The 18266-nt window shown below is 39.5% G+C and overlaps 1 long non-coding RNA gene across 1 annotated transcript; it reads left to right on the top strand.

Moving 5' to 3' along the window:
- The first annotated feature begins 847 nt into the window (after nt 1-847).
- Nucleotides 848-16064, top strand: LOC102019539. The gene is made up of 3 exons (XR_262115.1): nt 848-927; nt 13265-13339; nt 15684-16064. It is a non-coding gene; the product is annotated as an uncharacterized LOC102019539 (long non-coding RNA).
- Nucleotides 16065-18266: the final 2202 nt, after the last annotated feature.

Raw genomic sequence — 18266 nt, 5'->3', positions numbered from 1 at the left:
AGCTGAGGCAGGAGAACCTGTTGATATGGATTAGAGCTATGCTTGCAATTTGGGCACTGGTCACTAGGTGGCATATATTGGCCTGGATAGGTCAATTAGCTCTTCCGCAGGAACAGAGACTCAGAAAAAGCAAAATTTAGCATCTAGTCCCATTTTGGGGTACATTGCTACATTAGCTATTTATCTTGCCTAAAGACTAAATTTTGGCTAATATTTATAAATTAAAACTAACTACTAACAAATCAGTTAAGTCCAGATTACAGTTATATGGAATAAAAATCATTTGTAAGCTGAAATCAGACCCTGGTAGTTCTCCATAAATCATTTGGGGACATTAGCCCCTGAGATGTAGACCTGCAACTAGACAGAGGGAATTCACACATAGTTGTGATACTCAAAATACTGTTTTAGGTAGAAAAGCAGAAATATCTAGAATAAATGGGGCTTGAGTTTAAGATCACAAATTATAACATATTGTTTATCTATTTCCCTGCTTCATTTAGCATTTTTCATGTAAATAATTTTTATTTACTTTGCTAACAGAGCTGTTCGCTTGCAACCAAGATGAAATAACAGAGATCAAATTTATCTTCCTACTTGAAACAACTGGGGAAATAAATGAAACGTGTATTTTTCAGATAATGAACATAAGGGAATACAACTCAGTGCTCCCTTCAGGAAAGGAACTAAATCAGATAAGCCTCATAGATTGCCCCTACTTACAACTAGACAGAGTTTTCAAATCACAGGAGGGAATCTCAGTAAAAGCCCAAGAGTATCTCTGAATTGAGATGGAATTCAGAATTCAGAGAGCTCAAGATTCCTAGAATTCACAGGGAAGAGTACTGGAGAGGAGAAGGTGGAAGGTGGGGAGAGAAAGAGACAGAGGCAGACAGAGACCTGAAGAAGATCTACCTCAAGTCTAAGGTTAAGTACTGGCCCTCATTTTAGTGTGTGAGAAAAGTGTGCAAGGTTCATAGGAAGAACCACCTAATAATAGCAGAGGAAACACTCCCAGAACTCAAAGAGCCAGGCTGGCTTCCAATCCCAGCTAGTCAGAACAGAAAACTTCATAAAATTCATGTTATTGGACAGACTACTTAGAACAGTATTGCCTTAATAGTGAGGTAAAATTAACCCAGGACTAAAACTTGTTCTGGTTCCCCTAATAAGGATGAGAAATAAGCTTCAAGAGGGTCACAATGTTTCCAAGTAATCTAAAAGCATCTCAGAACAAAACTTAAGACTATCTTTAAAAATACAAATTTACTCAACAACCAACAGGATAAAATTACAATGTCTGTATCTGGACAAAAATGACCAGGAATGCAAAGAAGCAGAACAGCACAATCCATAATGAGGAGCACAAAAAATCAATCAGAGCAGACACAGAAATGACAAATATGCTAGAACTAATTAGACAAAGATACTAAAACAGTATTATCAGTGTATCTCACATGTTCAAGAATTCCAAAGAAAAACTGAGTACATTAAGTAGAGATGCATAAAAACGATAAAGACCTCAGTTGAATTTCCAGAGAAGAAAATTAGACAGGAAAGGAGCAACAGAAGAATAGATAGCACTGGAAACCTTTGAAAGAGGAATGCAGAGAAAGTGTAAAAGAGAAAAACAAAATAGAGCATCATCTCCTGAGCTGCGGCCAACTTTGACCTAATGTGTCACTGGAGACCCCGCAGAAAAGTAGGGAACAAAAAAACTATTAGGAAAAATAATGATCGAATTTTACAAATGCCATGTGAACTATAAAGTCACTGATCCAAAAAGCAAAACAAACCTGAGCTCAAGAAACGTGAACAAGAATGCACCAAGTGAATTTGTAACCAAATTCTTTTAAAACGAGTCATAAAAGAGAAAATCAAAGTTAAATAAAGGGGACAAAAGATACATTGAGTACAGAGGAGCAAAGAGAAGAATGATGGTAATCTTGTGAAAAAGTAATGCGAGCAGGAAGACAGAGTGCAGCAGCCTTTTAAAGATAGTTTAATTAATTACTTTTGACCTAGAATTCAATACTTAGACCATCTTTCAAAACTAAAGGTGATGGGGAAAAAGAGTACATGGGAAATCTCTGCACCTCTCTCTGTGCCTCTTGCTCAAAGTTGTTGTGAACCTTTTTTTAAAAAGTGGTTTTTTTGTGTAGAAATGGGAAAGAGATCTGGGCCTGAGGGAGGGGAGAAACAGGGGCGAGATGGGGGTTCTATTTTTATAAAGATGAGATAAGGAACTTTTCAGATATACAGAATCCAAATTATTCAGCCAGAGTAGATTAACACTAGAATAGGTGCTAAGGGAATCCACTGAAGAGAAACATGAGCTCAGATGGAAATTTGGAGCTACATAAAATAATGAAAAGCAGCATAAATTTGTAATAGCATATATCTGTATGTATATATACGTATATACATATGTATATGTACATATATGTATAATCAAAAATATGGTGAATGTTTAAGGTTTAAAAATTATTGTAAAAAACACATTGTCATCAACTCCCGCCCAAATCCGCTCCTCTTAACACATATATACTATTGTTCTTGTCACTTTCTGAAGCAGTTCTGAAAGTCCTCTTTTGTGATTGTCTTTACTTGTACTGTTATGACTGCTTCAACATCCTGAATCAATTCAAAATGTTTACCTTGCATAGTCATTTTGATTTTGGGCAAGAGCCAGAAGTCACACTGTGCCAGATTCAGAGAATAAGGTAGATGGAGACACATTGTAGTGTTTTTATTTGATAAAAATTGCCATAAATGTTTTGAATTGATTCAAAAAACCATGATAGCCACAAAAAGGCATAAACAAAGACTTCCAGAATTACTTCAGAAAATGGCGAGGATGGTGGAATAAATGCAGTTGAAGCAAGAGGGAGTGTTTTGAGGGGAATTATGGCAATGTATCTTTGACTGTAATAAACATTTAATTTGAGCATTCACCATATTTTTCTGATCATATTGTGTATTCTTGCATGGATAGGATTTGTCTCATATTTTGTATTTCTTTAAAATATAACTGCCTTTTCAAAGTGAAATACTTCTACTCACAGAAGTCTAGTATGCAATATCATTATCCCCATACAAAAGCTAAGACTCATACAAATGAAAAACTTGCCTAGGGTGACAGTATGTCCAAGGTCAAATGCCTTTCCTCTTGCACAAATTTGTATTTGGCCCTAGCTATGAGATTAGCTTATGTGCTTTTTCAATAATGTGTTTATCAATAATGTGTTTAGAAATTTGAGGAGAGCTTAAAATGCATTCAGCCAAATGCAATCTGAATTAGTTGAGAAGCTTCTTACAGGACAGAAGTCTGAGGCCAACAGATACTGTCAAGTCTATCTCAGCACCATTCATTCCTCCCTTTTATTTCTATATCAGTAACACATTTCTGCTCATTCATTTTAACCACCTGGCATTGTTCATCCCTTTCTTTTCTGGAACAGAATTTCTTCAAGTAAGAGATTAATGCATCTATTAAATGTGCTTCATGGTGAAACTACTGGGAACAGTAAATTAAACAAGCTTATCTTATATAAGATATCATCAAACCTTCAATGTTTCATACCCTACATGAAATCTCTAAGAGAGGAAGGAAAATATATGGTATTTCCTATACTAATTTAACCCAAGAAAACTTATTTGTGCAACACTTACAGATACAGCATAACTTAAACATTCTCTTTTGGCAGTCCAGGTAGCAGGTGATCACATTCTTAAGATTCATATAATCTTAGTATTTTTGCATAACTTTGGAAAACGTAGGCATCCATGTAAATGAGATCATAGAAAGAAGCTGGAAATGTTCAGATCTAGTGTTGATCTCACTACCATTAGTAGGTAAGTGTTATATGTAAAAAGTGAAGAGTGATCAAAACCACAGCTAAAGATTTCTAGAAACAAAACATTTCTAATTTGGAGGTGAGCATTGTGCTTGCAGGCTTGTTCCTGTTGTCTTTGTTAACACCTGGTTGGCCATTATGAGATGCGAGTTGTTATGGTGATGACAGCAGCGCTCCACTGGAAGAAGATTCAGAAAGATGTTTCAAGAAGACTCTAAACCAATGCTTCTCACATGTTAATGTGCATCTGAATCACAATTTTGCTAAAATTTGGATTTATATTAATAAATCTGAGATTGGATCTGAGTTTGTGCATTTCTAACAGCTTTTCTACAGGGCAATGATACTGCTGATCAATGACCACATTTTGAGTTCAAAGGATATATTATATCTTACACACAGTTTGGGAAGTTTCTAGTCTTTTGGACTGGGCTGGAAGCTGAGGGAGCTGATGTGGATGGTCCTCTTGGGATTACCAATACCTTGTGAGATGTAGCAAGCAGAACTGCTCTTGGCTCTCAGAATTCAAAGAGAGTCCACATTTTTTACATTGGGTTTCCAGGTCCTCTGCAAATTGCCTGTATTTACCTTTATGTTCTTTTCTACCATTGTATGAATGTGAAATGTGAATTTCACCAGATTAAGAAATGTCTAGCAGATTAGTACAGCACATCCTTGGATGTGTCCAGGGGAGCCACGGAGGTATGGCCTTGGGTACTTTATTTGAGACTTTACCCATTCCTTTCTGACACTGTTATCCTGCTCTACTCCCCAGCCACCGTGAACTTCCACCATGACATGTCTGCTTTGAAGCCAGTTGACTATGGACTGAACCCCCCAAACTATTATCTTAATTAAACCTTTCCTCCTTTATGTTGTATCAGGTACAGTGCTGTGCCTAGCAATGGGAAAGCTGACTAATACAATGAACATATGTTCCTTTCCACCCTTGCCATTTTGAAAGGGACCACAATGATACAAGGAATTATTTGGGGGAGATATTTAAAATCAATTCCCTTTGTCTTTGAAAGGATTGTTCTTTCTCCAACATGAGCTGTACATCTCAGACTTACTCATTCTGCAAAGGCCAGTTAGAAGTTCTTTTGCTGAGAAGTCTTCCAAAATACCCCAGCCAATATGGCTGAGCCCATCTGACTCCACTTCTTGGACAATATCCTTTGAATTTTTCTGTTTACAAACAAAGGTGGGAGCATTTTAGAGGATAAATGAATTAGAGTAAGCTGTGAGCATTGCAGATAGAAGAAGATCTCATTGAGATCACTTTTAAATCTGGATTGTTAATACAACAGTTACATAGGAAATGTAGGTTTCCAGGGATCTGAAAGAAGTTTGGGTGCCTAGTAACTATAATGGATTTAGTCTGCATATCCTAAATAAGTGACCAAGGCCACCTAGATAATCTCTTTTTTTGCAAACATACAAAAGAATAAGCCAGAAGAAATAATTGTCATTATACCATAGATCAGACATAATGCTTTAACAGTGAATAACCTATGTTTTCTATTCCATCAGTTGCCTCTGACCTATTTTATCTCCTAGTTACATAGCAAGCTGATCAAAAATATCTTGAGATTATGCATGGATACACTTCATGCAAAAGTGTCTTGTACAGGCTAATCCTTCACTCAAACAAAAGAGCAAAAGCAGAGTCAGTAGAGGTGGAAAGGGCTTTGACCTCTCTTGCCCATGTGAGGTGGAAAGTAAATGTGCTGTATGTTTACAGCACAGGACTCTTCTTTTCCCCAACATACCCGAGGGTAGGCACAGTGAATGTTTACTGATCACCTCGTACCCAGAAGCAGAAAGGAAAGTGTTTTTGAAAGTTGCTCCTATGACTAAAGCCACAATCTTAGAGAATCAAAAAGAAGTTGAAGACGCAGGTTCTGAATCATGGACAGAAAAGAGTAGTCAGACTCAAGATGAACTGAGAAATACTCTGAGGATGGATAGATTTACTTACCACCTCACATGTGTATCTCTCTGAGGTTGACTACTGCCTTGTAGCTCCCAAGCCAAGTGATCCACCCTGTGGCTCACTACCATAGATTCCTTTGCTATGGTGCCACAACCCAAAGAGCAAGGGCCCTAGTCATCCTCAAATAACAACCAATCCTCTCAGTGACTCATAAAAATACCAGCTCTTGCTGTTCCCAAGAAAGGGAGGCTCACGATGCTGTCTGAGGCAAATTCAACCTACCCCTGGCATGTCTCTGACACCACTTGTGGACATGAGGACATCACATAAATCTCTTTCCTCTCAAATCCCAAATAGAAAAAAGGAAAAGAAGAAGCCTCTTCTGCTTTCACCTGGCCTCTGCATCTACCTAGCTGGTCTCCTCTCGCAGCACTTTAGCACAGAGAGGTTGATTAAGATGCATGCATTTTACCACTGCTCCACTGAACTGCTGACGTGGTCCTTCCCAACCCGCATGATGTGGCAGAAGTGGGACTTCAGCTGCTTCTTCCTTCTCACCATGACGCTCTCTACATCCTCCTCCGGCGTATTTCTTCCCTCCTCCCATAATGCTGCACTAAATAACATCATTTTAGTCACAAACTTTCATAAGGACCTTTCAGAAGGAATCCATGCCTGAGACAATCAAGCTGCTCCTCTAATATGAACATCAACTCTGTCGTGGCAGTAGAGGCTTAATGGCCTCACCACCTCTCATTAGGTCCCACCTGCCAATGCTGATGCTCTGGGGATTAAGTTTCCAACTTAATTCATGCTTTTGGAGGGATTTAAAGAAAAGCAAGTGTGATCAGCCTCAACAAAGAGAATAAAATATTTGTTTAAATTTTTCAAAATATTGTCATTACACAGGAGACAAAGACGCAAGGAAAACGTGAAGAGGATTAAGAATAAATAGAGCCTAGGTGGCAGAAATAATCAAATATCTCTTAAAACAATTAACACATTTAGGGCAAAATAAGCTCTCAATAATTCCTAAAATTTTTATAGTTGTGGCATTAGTGGTAGCATTGCTGTGGGTAATTCCACTATGAACTGGAGTAATTGGTGAGATCTCAAGCGATGAATGAATCTGTTCATAACTCCCTTGTTGTCTGATGGGTAGGTGGCTTGGCTGGCTTTAACCTCAAACAATATCTGCAGACATGAATGCCACTGCCAAAATTCACACCATGTGACAGTTGAGGTGGATCATCGATTTGAGCGGCTTGAGAGCTGCACAGGGAACCGGTAAAGCGCACATCCAGCAATGGCTGGGTGGATGATGGAAGCATGACTTTTGATACTCTATATGGTGCCTGGCCCCTTCCTCTTTTTCACTGCTCCCCTGCTCTACTTTCTAGTAGCCATGAACTGAGCAGCTTCACTCCACCATCCCCTCTGCCATGATGTTTCTCCCTTGCAGCCAGCTGAACCTGGACTGAATCTTTCCTCCTTTAAGTTATGGGGGTTGTGTCATTTGTCCCAGCCATGAAATGCTGACTAATACACAACACATGTTCAAAGTTCCCACAAAATCTTCCTAAATTCTGTTTCTGTAGCCACAGTTGTCTTTGTTTCTATTAGCTACAACACCCATATATGAAAATACTGCAAAAGGCACCATCCAGACAGAGAAAGACCAGAAACTTTAGGGCCACAAAACTACAGCAATAAATTTAGCTACAATTACAGCTCCCTCAACAGGTACCACAAGCAAATGGAGACTGGGGTAATACTGATGGCAGGCATAAACACAGGATCACTTCAACACAGGTCAATAGCTTATGTGGAAAGGTTGATATGAAACAGCCCTCTTCAAACAGAAGCAGAGCTTCTGTTCCACTGCCAAACTTTTGGACCTTTCTCAGTGAACAGGCACACATAAAATGTACCACAGACAAATCCAGAGCTGCCACCAACACTGAAGTAGTATGATTGGGTGATTAAAAGTTCTGGGCAAAGGCACTTACCTAAAGCATCCTGTCATCATGAAGGTCAAGCTGTCTAGTGGAAGAGCTCAGGAGATGATTAAGTTCATGAGTGTGTGTATATTTATGGGTAGCACACACTATGTCCTGGTAATTCAAAGCCATAGGGAATGTGGTAAGTGCTAACAAATGCTTTACAAAATGTTCACGGCTCCAAGGCCCACTCTCTCAGCTCTTAACCCAGGAAGGGGAACTTGGACATGTACTGCCCTCCATCCCCCAGATCCAGCTCTCTCAGTGCTACTGAAAGGAAAGGGAGATTTTTCTAGCCACTGATTTCTCATCAGTCAGGAGCACTTTCCAGGTTAGGCTGACCACACTGCACAAATTGTTGCATATCTGGTAGTTACTGAGTGTGAAATTTCCAGTATCTTTCTGGCCTTTCTCTAATTAAGTACACAGCATGTGAGCTTCCTACCCCTTCAAATCTTTCCCACTTACCATGTTGGTCAAATCCCGTATCTCCTTCAAAATTATTCTGACATGAGCTCTCCTGTGAAATATTCCCTTGCTGTCCCAAGAAAAATTAGCCATTCTGTTCCCTACCAAACCCTTAACTCTTTACACAGTGCACATCACCATCGGTTTATCTAACACCCTTTTCACATGTATTTATTTACACAATTTCTGCTTACTCTCAGGGGAGTAAATCATGTCCTGTTCAATCCTGTGAGTTTAAACCAGTGGTTCCTCACCCTATCTTCCCAGTGAAATCATCTGAGGGAGGTTTAAAAATACTGGATACCTGGGATAGTCCTCAGGGGTGCTGTTTTCATTAATGGGTTGGCATTGACTTAGATGTCTCAAACATCTCAAATTCTGTGGATTTTTTAATGCTACAGAAAATTCCAAAACTGAGCCAAGATAGAGTCACTGCTCTTATGCCTGCTGCAAGGTTTTATGTATTAGATTATTTGCCATTTAACTGTTTTATGTTTCTTACGTTACTTTCTCTTAACCTTTAGCAGATTTTTCCCTACAATTGTTGTCAGGATGAATCACCAAAATATCACTTATCCCTGCAAAACGAAACAAACCCTTGAAGTGGAAGTGTCCATCCATCAATGCTGTCTTTGTAAAGTACCACATAAAAACACTCAAGAAATAGCTCACTCTATGGAGTCAGAGGCTGGCTGTTAACACTATTATTTTTGCATGAAGCCCACGCACACCCTGAATGATATTCTTTGGCCTAGAAAGAGAGCTCTGAAATGACAACAACCACAACAAATCTGAAAAGAGCTCCCCCGAATGTTAAATCCCCCACGCTCTGTCCTCCCCCAGCCTTAAAATCTGAAGACTGTTAAAACTGCTTTCCTACAATTCCCTGTAAGAGGAGAGAATTGTTATTGAGAGGGCTGCTTAGGGATTGTTATGTTTGCACTTGGGGCAGATTTCCCATTGTGGTATCCAGAAGTAAAGGCAGAAAGAACTCTTCGGTAAGGTAGGTGATGAACTGGGAGCCTCTTGGGAGACATTTGGCATTTTTCTGAGGTTATAGAGGAGGAAAAGAATCTTGAATAGTTCTCATTTTATGACATGTGCAGAAATCCCCCTATTAGCCTTTGGCGGTGTGGTCATCTGTAGACAAAATGGGGATAGGAGATGCTCTGTTTTTAATAATATTGACACTATTTGTTTTCCTGTTCCCTTTAGTGTAGTTCAACGTGGAAACGGCTGTCCTTCCATACTGTTTTCCACATATTCTAATATGGAAACAAGAGTCGGATTTAATGAGAGCAGACAGATTCTGATTCTTCTCCTTTATTATTTTGAAATCATATTAATCTGGTCTAGGCTGACCTTATAAAAGCTTTAGGGAGAGCCTGAGTGTATAGGGCAAAGTCATTCCTTTCTTGAAAATATCTTCTCTGATGCTGATCACCCATCATTTAAAATTGATTCTTTAGTATTTAGGGAAACTACTGTTATGCCAGACCCTGTCCCATACCATTTCCAATAGCACCAACCTTCCAAGGCCAGAGTGAAATCCCAGAAGCACGGGAAATGTGCTGCAGTTTATTACTTAGTTTATCACAGGAGCGAAGAGAGACAAGGTTTACTCTGGACCCAGAGATGTAAGTATCAGGGGCTGTTATTGAGCATAAATGAAACAGACTTTCAATTTAAAAGACGGAAGACTTAAAAAGACAGTACAAAGTACTGGTAATTATTATAATTAGCAGATGGCAAGCATTTTCTACGGATCTGACACTGCTTAAAGAGCTTTACATGTATTATCCCATCTGATCCTCACAATGATGTAAAGAGAAAAGAGCCACTATTACTTTCATCTGATTTTGCACATGAAAAAATGCAACTCAAGACAATGAGAAAGTGGTCTACAGTTATACAGCTGAGAAATGATCAAGCAAGAGTTTTATACTAGGTACTCTGACCCTCTAAGCAGTGCTGGTAGTCATTATACAATACTGCCTCATGCACAGCAACCTGGATATGAGCATCCTTTTCTGTGTTAGTGAAATCAGCACCCACAAGGCAACTTGAAGTCCAGGGTGCTGAGGGCAGTAAGGCCTACACATCTCTACCTTCTTTGGTTTCTTGGGCTGAATTCCATCATCAGCTCTGCCCACAATTTGATATCCATCTTAGGTATCACTGATATGGCTACAAGCAGCCTGGGAAAGCTCCTTGTCCCCTTGTCTTCATCTTTGAGCAGTGTCCAGTGATGTAATGCTTTTTAACCTTAGCATTATTGATATACTGGGCTGGATAGTTCTTTGTGGGGACAAGCTCCCATTGTGGGATACTTACCAGCATCCGTGGCTTTGAGTCACTAGGTGTCCATAGCACTATCTTCCCCAATTAAGACAGCTAAAATTGTCTGCAGACATTGCTAAGTGTCTCCTCAGGGGGGACAATCACCCCCCTGTTGAGAACTACCAAATACTTTTCAAATTTAGTGTATTTGAGAGGTAGACTATGGGCTTAATAAAATAGATATTTGTGTCTTATCCCCAATTCCTGATTCAACAGTTCTAAGAACGAATCTAAGAATTTGCATTTTTAGTAAGTTCTAGGTGATGTTGATGCTGCTGGCCCAGGACCCACCTTTTGAGAACCACTGAAACAGTCCATTCTGTTATGTAGTCAGAGCCCCATATATCAATAATCACTGTCGTGGTTACTTTTCTCTCATTGCTGAGACAAAATACCCAATGCCTGAAATTAAGGAAGGAAAGGTTTATTTAGCTCACAGTTTGTGGACATTTCAGTCCATACTTGGCTGGCTCCAAGGCAGAGTGGCACATGGCAGAAGACAACAGTTCTTGGAGGTGGAAAACAGCAAAAGCAACAACAGCAAAAAGGGAGGAGCAGAAAGAGCAAGCCTCCTTCCCTCCCTTATATTGCATGTAGGCTATCTGCCCCAAGGCGGGTGTAGCACTTACACCCATAATCCCAACATTGGACCATGAATCAGTCACAAACTCTAGAACCTTGCCCCATGGCTGCATGAGGCTTTGGATGGACATCTAAACACAAACTATAACAATCATGACAAGCTATAATGGAGTGTGGATGATTTTGGAGTCCCTCTGTGATGGTTAATCTTGATTTTCAACTTGATTGGATTGAGAAACAGTTGGAAATTAGTAAAATACACCTCTGAGTGTGTCTATGAGGATGTTCCTGAGATGATGGTATGCAGGACAGCAACCTAAAGAAGACCTGCCTGGAATGCAGGCGACATCATCCAGTAGGATTGGGTGCTGGGAAACAAAAGAAGAAGGATGGAGTCTGCTGGTACCAGCTGTCTGGTCCTCTTGCTATCTGATTCCTGGCCACCATGGGGTGAAACTCTTTCTTCCACTACATGCTGTCCACCACGATATTCCACCTCATCATGGTGCAGAAACAATGAAGCAGAGAAATTATGAATTCAAATCACTGAAACCTTCAGCCAAAATAAATATTTTCTCTTTTTAAGTTGTTTTCTCAGGTATAGGTATTTTGTTATCACAAGAAAAACTGATGAATATATCCCCTCACTTGCTCTGACTCAGACACTAGGAGGAAGAGTCGAGTAGTAGAATGAACCCTGGAGATACATTCAGAAGACATGGCTTTACCCTGTTTTCAAAAAACTGGATGGCAAAATTTTCAAATCCTTGATTTACTAACACATAAAATGTACCAGAGAATACTGATATTATAGGTCACTCAGTGAAACAACACAGTATTTTCCAAACTTTGACCAAACTCAAAACATGACAATTTCTTACTGTATCCACCCACAACCTGGAATTAATACTTCTCTTTAAATCAGCTCACTGAAAGAAGGAGAGGGAACCTTAATCATCTACTTTATCATGAGAAATAATATCTGTGAAATCATGATTTTCATTTGCTAATTATGTTTTTCCTGAAATACATTAAGATAACTATTAAAAATTTCATATACTGTCTAAATGTATCTTACATACCTCCCATAGTTATGTTATCACACTCTGGTGAACACTGAGATATTTGAGAGAAAGTTTTATAAGTTGTTAAGTGCCATACAAATTCAAGATGCTGTCATCAACTTTGTCCGGGCAGGGCAATTGTCATAACTGTCTAGAAAGTAAGTGAATGGTGAGACTTTGGTGGCCTTCCCTGGTGTCAAAGACTACAGCAAGGTTCAGAGTCTCTTGCTGCTCACGATGCTCAGATGTGGATCAGCAATAGCCATTTGAACGTGTTATCCTGTCACCTTTGAGCACTGTTCCTAATGTGTCCTAGTACCGTTTACAAAGGGAGATGAAGAATTTAAAAGGCAGAACAAATTTGAGCCAAGAGGAGTATATTTGACACTAATGATATGTACTTGAGTTTGTTATTCCTCATATAATTATCAAAAGCAGGTCCTATTCCAGAAAAGACATATTTATGGTTTCAGCACATCCCCTCCCAAGGAAGACATCACTCCAGAATGTTGGCCTGCTCAGGGAGCCCAAGTGAGATTTTAAAGGGTGAGGTCCCAAGGTTAAAGAACACACGTGTGCAAGACATCAGCAACAAGAGAAGGCAGCATGGAGCCCAGCAGAGCAGAGCAGAACAGCAAGAGCAAGAGCCACCTGCATCTTTATTGTATAATTCTTATACAGGTTGTTTTCTCACATTTACATTCTTACATAGGGTAATAACCAGCTCATGCATATTTACCTGTGCTAAGTCATGGTTACACAACTATATCTCACTGTATGCCTGTGCTAGACAAGCTGGGTCATGTTCTCAGTTGTCCTTAGATGCCCTCAGCTTTGAAGCAATCTGAGTGGTTCCCCACATAGGACCTCACCATTATCTGCCTGTGACAAACTAAACTTTCCCTGCCTACCTAACTATCAGATTGTTTGGTCCCTGTATCATCTTGGAATAGACTCAAGTCCTCAGACAATTGCTTCTCATTTGGAATCACTATTTCTCTCCTCTATGCATATTAGACTCAACTCAGGAATATTTTGAAAAATTGATGCATGAACCCCGCCCCAGACTACTTGTAGAAGAATTCCTGACAGGTGGGTCCAACACCCCAGGTGAGCCAAATGTTAAACATACTGTTTTCAGTGAGGGAGAAAAACTCTTCAAATATTTGAATCCTCCTGTAACCAAAGGGCATCTTCCTTAGAGATAAACATGCATCAACTTCAGTTCCATAAAGAATTTCATACTTTTGTATACATTACTTCTTCTTTTTTTTTTTTTTTGGTCTTTTTGAGACAGAGTCTCAATATGCAGTTCAGGCTGGCCTTGAGCTGACTTTGTAGCCCAGGGTTGTCTCGAACTCACAACAATCCTCTTGCCTCAGCTTCCCGAGTGCTGGGATTACAGTCATGTGCCACCACGCCCGGCTGTATTCACTACTTCTTGAGCTCATGTACTTTTTCTACTTGTCAGATAGCACCGTTTTTTCCACCTCATGTTTCAAAGAAGGGGATAATTGAATAACATCAATTACCCCATATTATAATCTGCATTTACTTAACATGTTCTTAATACTGCTCTATTTTCCATGAAATTCACTGGATCCCTGTGATGAGAAGATATTTTAACAACTTTTTTGTAAAGGAAAGCTATTAGGCTGCCTATCCAGCACAAGTACAACTTCAGAAATTTACCTTGGTATTGTTGAAGCTGCCATTTTTATACATTATTAATCTTAGCACCTTTGAATACAGCTGATTGAAGCAGAGCTAAGTAAGATTTAGTCAGACTAATTAATCCCTTTCCTAAGTACATAGAATTAGGAGGAGAAAAGAAAGAAAATGAGAAAGAGGTAGGGGAAAAGAGAGAAAGGAAAAAGGGAAGGGCTATATTATCAGTGGCCTTAAATTATTATTTAATTTTGTATTAATAAACCTATTAATAAACCTATATTAATAACCTACATAATTAGTGTCCTTAAAGGTAAAGCAAAGTGTCACAGTCAGTATTTGTCTTATGCATTGGGCAGGTGAAGGAAGCTAGTGAGGAAAACGAATGAGGCAAACACACAAAAAGGAGATCAGACAACAGATGGGGAGAAAGAACCTGAGAATCCAAGTTCCAGTTTCCCTCTTTTTCTCCTGACACTTAGATCTGCCCTTGGCCTCTTTGAAAAAGCTCAGCAACTTATAACAAACTCTCTCTTTTTACTTACGATAATCTGAATAGCTTTCTGTTCCTAGCAATCAAAAGAACTTAATGGGATTATGTATAGAATATGGGAGGAATTTAAAGAAGTATAAGACTGACAGGATCCTTCTACAAATTTACAATCCACAAAACCCAATAGAAAAATCCAAACTTTGGAGTCAGACACAAGTCAGCTCCAAACTCTTACTCAATAGTGGTGTTATATTAGATGGTAAAATGACGATGAAAGACTACAGTTCTTTTATGTGTGAAAATTAAACACTAGTGTGTTGCCTGGCACTTTGTTGAAGCCTCCACTGATCTTAATTCTTTTCTCTCTTGGAACTAGAAGAGATCTTAGGAGATGCAGAGGAGAGATGTCTGAGGTCATGCCATCCAAGAGCTGGCATGGCCTGGGTTTCACGTGATCAGTCTCCTCACCTTTTGCCTTGCTCTCAGCTAAGAGAGAAGAGGAGGCATGACATCATATCACACAAAGAGACCATTCCCCCACTCCTGACTCCATGCTGCCCAGGGGCATCGGAGCAGCCAATTAAGATGTTTCATCCTCAGAGTTTCTAGTGAAGGCAGGTGGGAAGAAAAGGTCACAGAACTCTGAGTGTAAAAAAGGAAAAAGTTCACTGGGGCATATGCTTTGGAAGTGTCTCATTCTAAAATAAAAGTGATTAAAAGAAACTGGGTCATTGAATTAAAGTGCATCAGGATCCTCATTAAAAATTTGACTTTTCCTCATATGAATCCCCAAAATAGAGGAATGTAAGAAAGCTATTTGGTTTGGGGATAAATCATAGTAGGAAAGTTGGGACTTTTGGAGCTAGACAGACCTGGGTTCAAATTTTGGCTTTGAATCTTATCAGGTTAGTGGACTCCAGTCAACCACCCAAGCCTCAGTTTACCCCCACCCCAACAATATTATTATATGGATATAAAGTGTCTAATTCATTGTATTGATTAAAGAATTTAAATAACATTCTTGTAACATGTTTACATAGTGACTAGCACACAGTATGTGCCCTATAAAATGGTCCTATACCATTTCCATAACCCATAAAACTTTAGTGTGACCTCAAAGAATGTTTATGATCACAACTGGGTTTTGAGTTCCACTTCTGATTTGATGGTCCTGTGAAATCACTCAACATTTTAGATCTCAATGTGCTTCTCCGTTTAGAAGGAATAGCAACACCTACATAAAGTAGATCACTTCCCCTTCCTTCTTCTCCACAGAAGCAGCATCCTTCCCAGGCAAGTTGATCCTACCTCAGCTCCAAGGGACACCTGGTAGATGTTGAAGAAAACTCCGCCCAGGCCCTTGGCTCAGGAAAGGCCACAGGACACTATGTTGGCCAATGATACAAGAGCAGAAGCTTGCCTGGGGACTTCTGGAAAAAATTCCCTCCTTCCAGGTTGTTTCCCTTTCTGGGTATTGTCTGATCTGCATGTGATCCCTGGGGATTACTTTGCCCATCTTATGACTAGACTGTGGGTGAGCCCAGAGTAAAACAGAGAAGAAAATAAAAAGGACATAGGCCTCTGTATCACTACTGATCCCTTTAATCAACCTGCAGTGAAGACTGCCTTACTCTGAATTTCCTGTTCCAGGCAGTAATAAATGACCTATCATTTAAACCAGCTGGTGTTGCAATTTTTGTTATTGCATCCAAAAGTATCCTAACAGATGAGGGTTAATTATGACACTATGTGTAAATCACTTGTCACAGCCAATCCTGGCACCTACTAAGGGCACAACAAATGATTAGCTCTTATCACTGATGCCATCATCATTATTATCATCGTCACAAGCCAGATCGCTAATAATAGTATTTTAAAAAACAGCAGCAGCTATAAAAATAACAGCTCATTCCCTATGTGCCAGACACAGTTTTAAGTGCTCACCATATTTAAATTATTTAATCTTCACAGTAGCCCCATAAGATAGAAGTTACAATTACCCTCGTCTTACAGATGGTAAAGATGAGGTTCAGAGATATCAAGTAATTTTTCTGAGGTCACACAGCTGGTAGTGTTATCAAAACCCAACAGCCAAACATTAGAGTCCAAAAGAGAAATTTGATTTGACTTCTTGATGTGACCTCTTTTTCCCTTCAGCTTTTAAGGAAAACCATCACAGATGAATAGGGTACCTGGGAGGGACTACCATAATATGGAGAGGGAGATGATTCTGGAATAATCCATGTACGAGTGACCTCAAGTAAGATGCATAATTACACTGTGGCTCAATTGCCTATGTATAAAATAGAGGCAGGAGTAGGGAAATGCCCATGTTGTAGGATTATTATAAGGACTATAGAACGATTCTTGTTCAGTGTGTGGTACAAGGCCTCAATGAGACCTATTAAAGATGAATTATCACAACACTTGAGCATTGTTTCACCAGCTTCCATTTACCAGTTGCCTGCTTTGTCTCATTAGACATGACATGAAGAAGAGGAAAGGCTTAAGCAGATTGTGTGGATGCCAACAAAATTGGCAGTTATCACTTTAACTTGAATCTCCTTCTCTACTCTCCCCACTAAGGAGTCTGATGATAATTCTCTTGCAGAGCTTCATTTCATAAGTAGGGCCAATTTGACTCATTATCTCCCTGTCAGCACCAAGAGAATGAAAACCAGCTGTCATTACCTACTTATCCTGCTCTGAATAGAATCTAGGATGGAGGAGAAGTCAAGGGTGAATCCCCCGTCACTAGGTTGTTAACCTTGAAGACAAAATTCAAGAATTCTAGGACAAGCCCAGGCTGAAAATCCCTGGAACCTTCTGGGGAACTTCAGGTGATAACTTTTGAAGGAGGACACTGCATGGTCAGGACAAAGAAAACACAGCTGGAGAAAGTAGCCCTCCATGGCAGACTAGAGCATGGTGTTTACATTCCTGAATTGTACTGAACACAGCAGAGATTTGGAAATCATGCAGATGTGGGATTCAATCCAGAATGTTGCACTGTGACCTTAGGCAGAGTGCTGAATCCCACTGAGATTTGGTTTTCTTACCATTACAGTTGAATATATATATATATACACACACACACACATATACATTTATATACATATATATTTTATATATATTTATATACATATATAGTATTGCTTATCAGGATAAGTTCTTAGAAATACTATTTGTAGATTACAACATTGTGTGAATAGTATAAAATGTATTTATACAAATTAATACAGCTGTGTGGTCGCTAGGGGATATAATGTTATGGGGCCACCATCATACAGTAGTAGTTCTTCGTTGACCAAAAGATTAGCATGTCTCACATGACCACGTGTGTATATATGTGTGTGTGTGTCTTCACCAAAATGTGACTATTTTCTGAGACCAGTGACTTGTTTTTCTTGTGTGCCAAAAGGCAAGAAAATGCCCTTGTTGCTTCCTGTTGCTGCTTCATGGCCATTTCTTTTCCACCCTGCCTCCAAAATTTCAGCTTCTTTGAAGCCCATACCATCTAGAGTTCCTTCTTTTTAGCCTTTTTTGACCTTCCAGCCACCCACTCTCATTCACTGAAAATTCTAGCACCCGGCACAGTTTTCCTGACCACCACTACTCCTATGACTCTTCCCTATGGATTCAATAGCCACCTCCCCCACCCCAGCATCTCTGCCTCATCTTACGTCCACAAATATGTTCTGCCTAAACTCAGTCCTTTCTTTATATGGTTTCACTCTAAAACTTTGAGTGAACCAGATTCAAGATCCCAAACCTAAGCACTTAATCCTCTTATGCTTTTAGTTGACCCCTGGTGAGACCACCTAATCAATAATTCTTCTCCACCAGTGTGACCTTTAA

The sequence above is a fragment of the Chinchilla lanigera genome, unplaced genomic scaffold (assembly GCF_000276665.1).
Source record: "Chinchilla lanigera isolate Chin_1 unplaced genomic scaffold, ChiLan1.0 scaffold00041, whole genome shotgun sequence".
NCBI lineage: Eukaryota > Metazoa > Chordata > Mammalia > Rodentia > Chinchillidae > Chinchilla > Chinchilla lanigera.
Note: the sequence above shows the minus strand (reverse complement) of the source record. Positions and strands in the feature narration are given on the sequence as shown.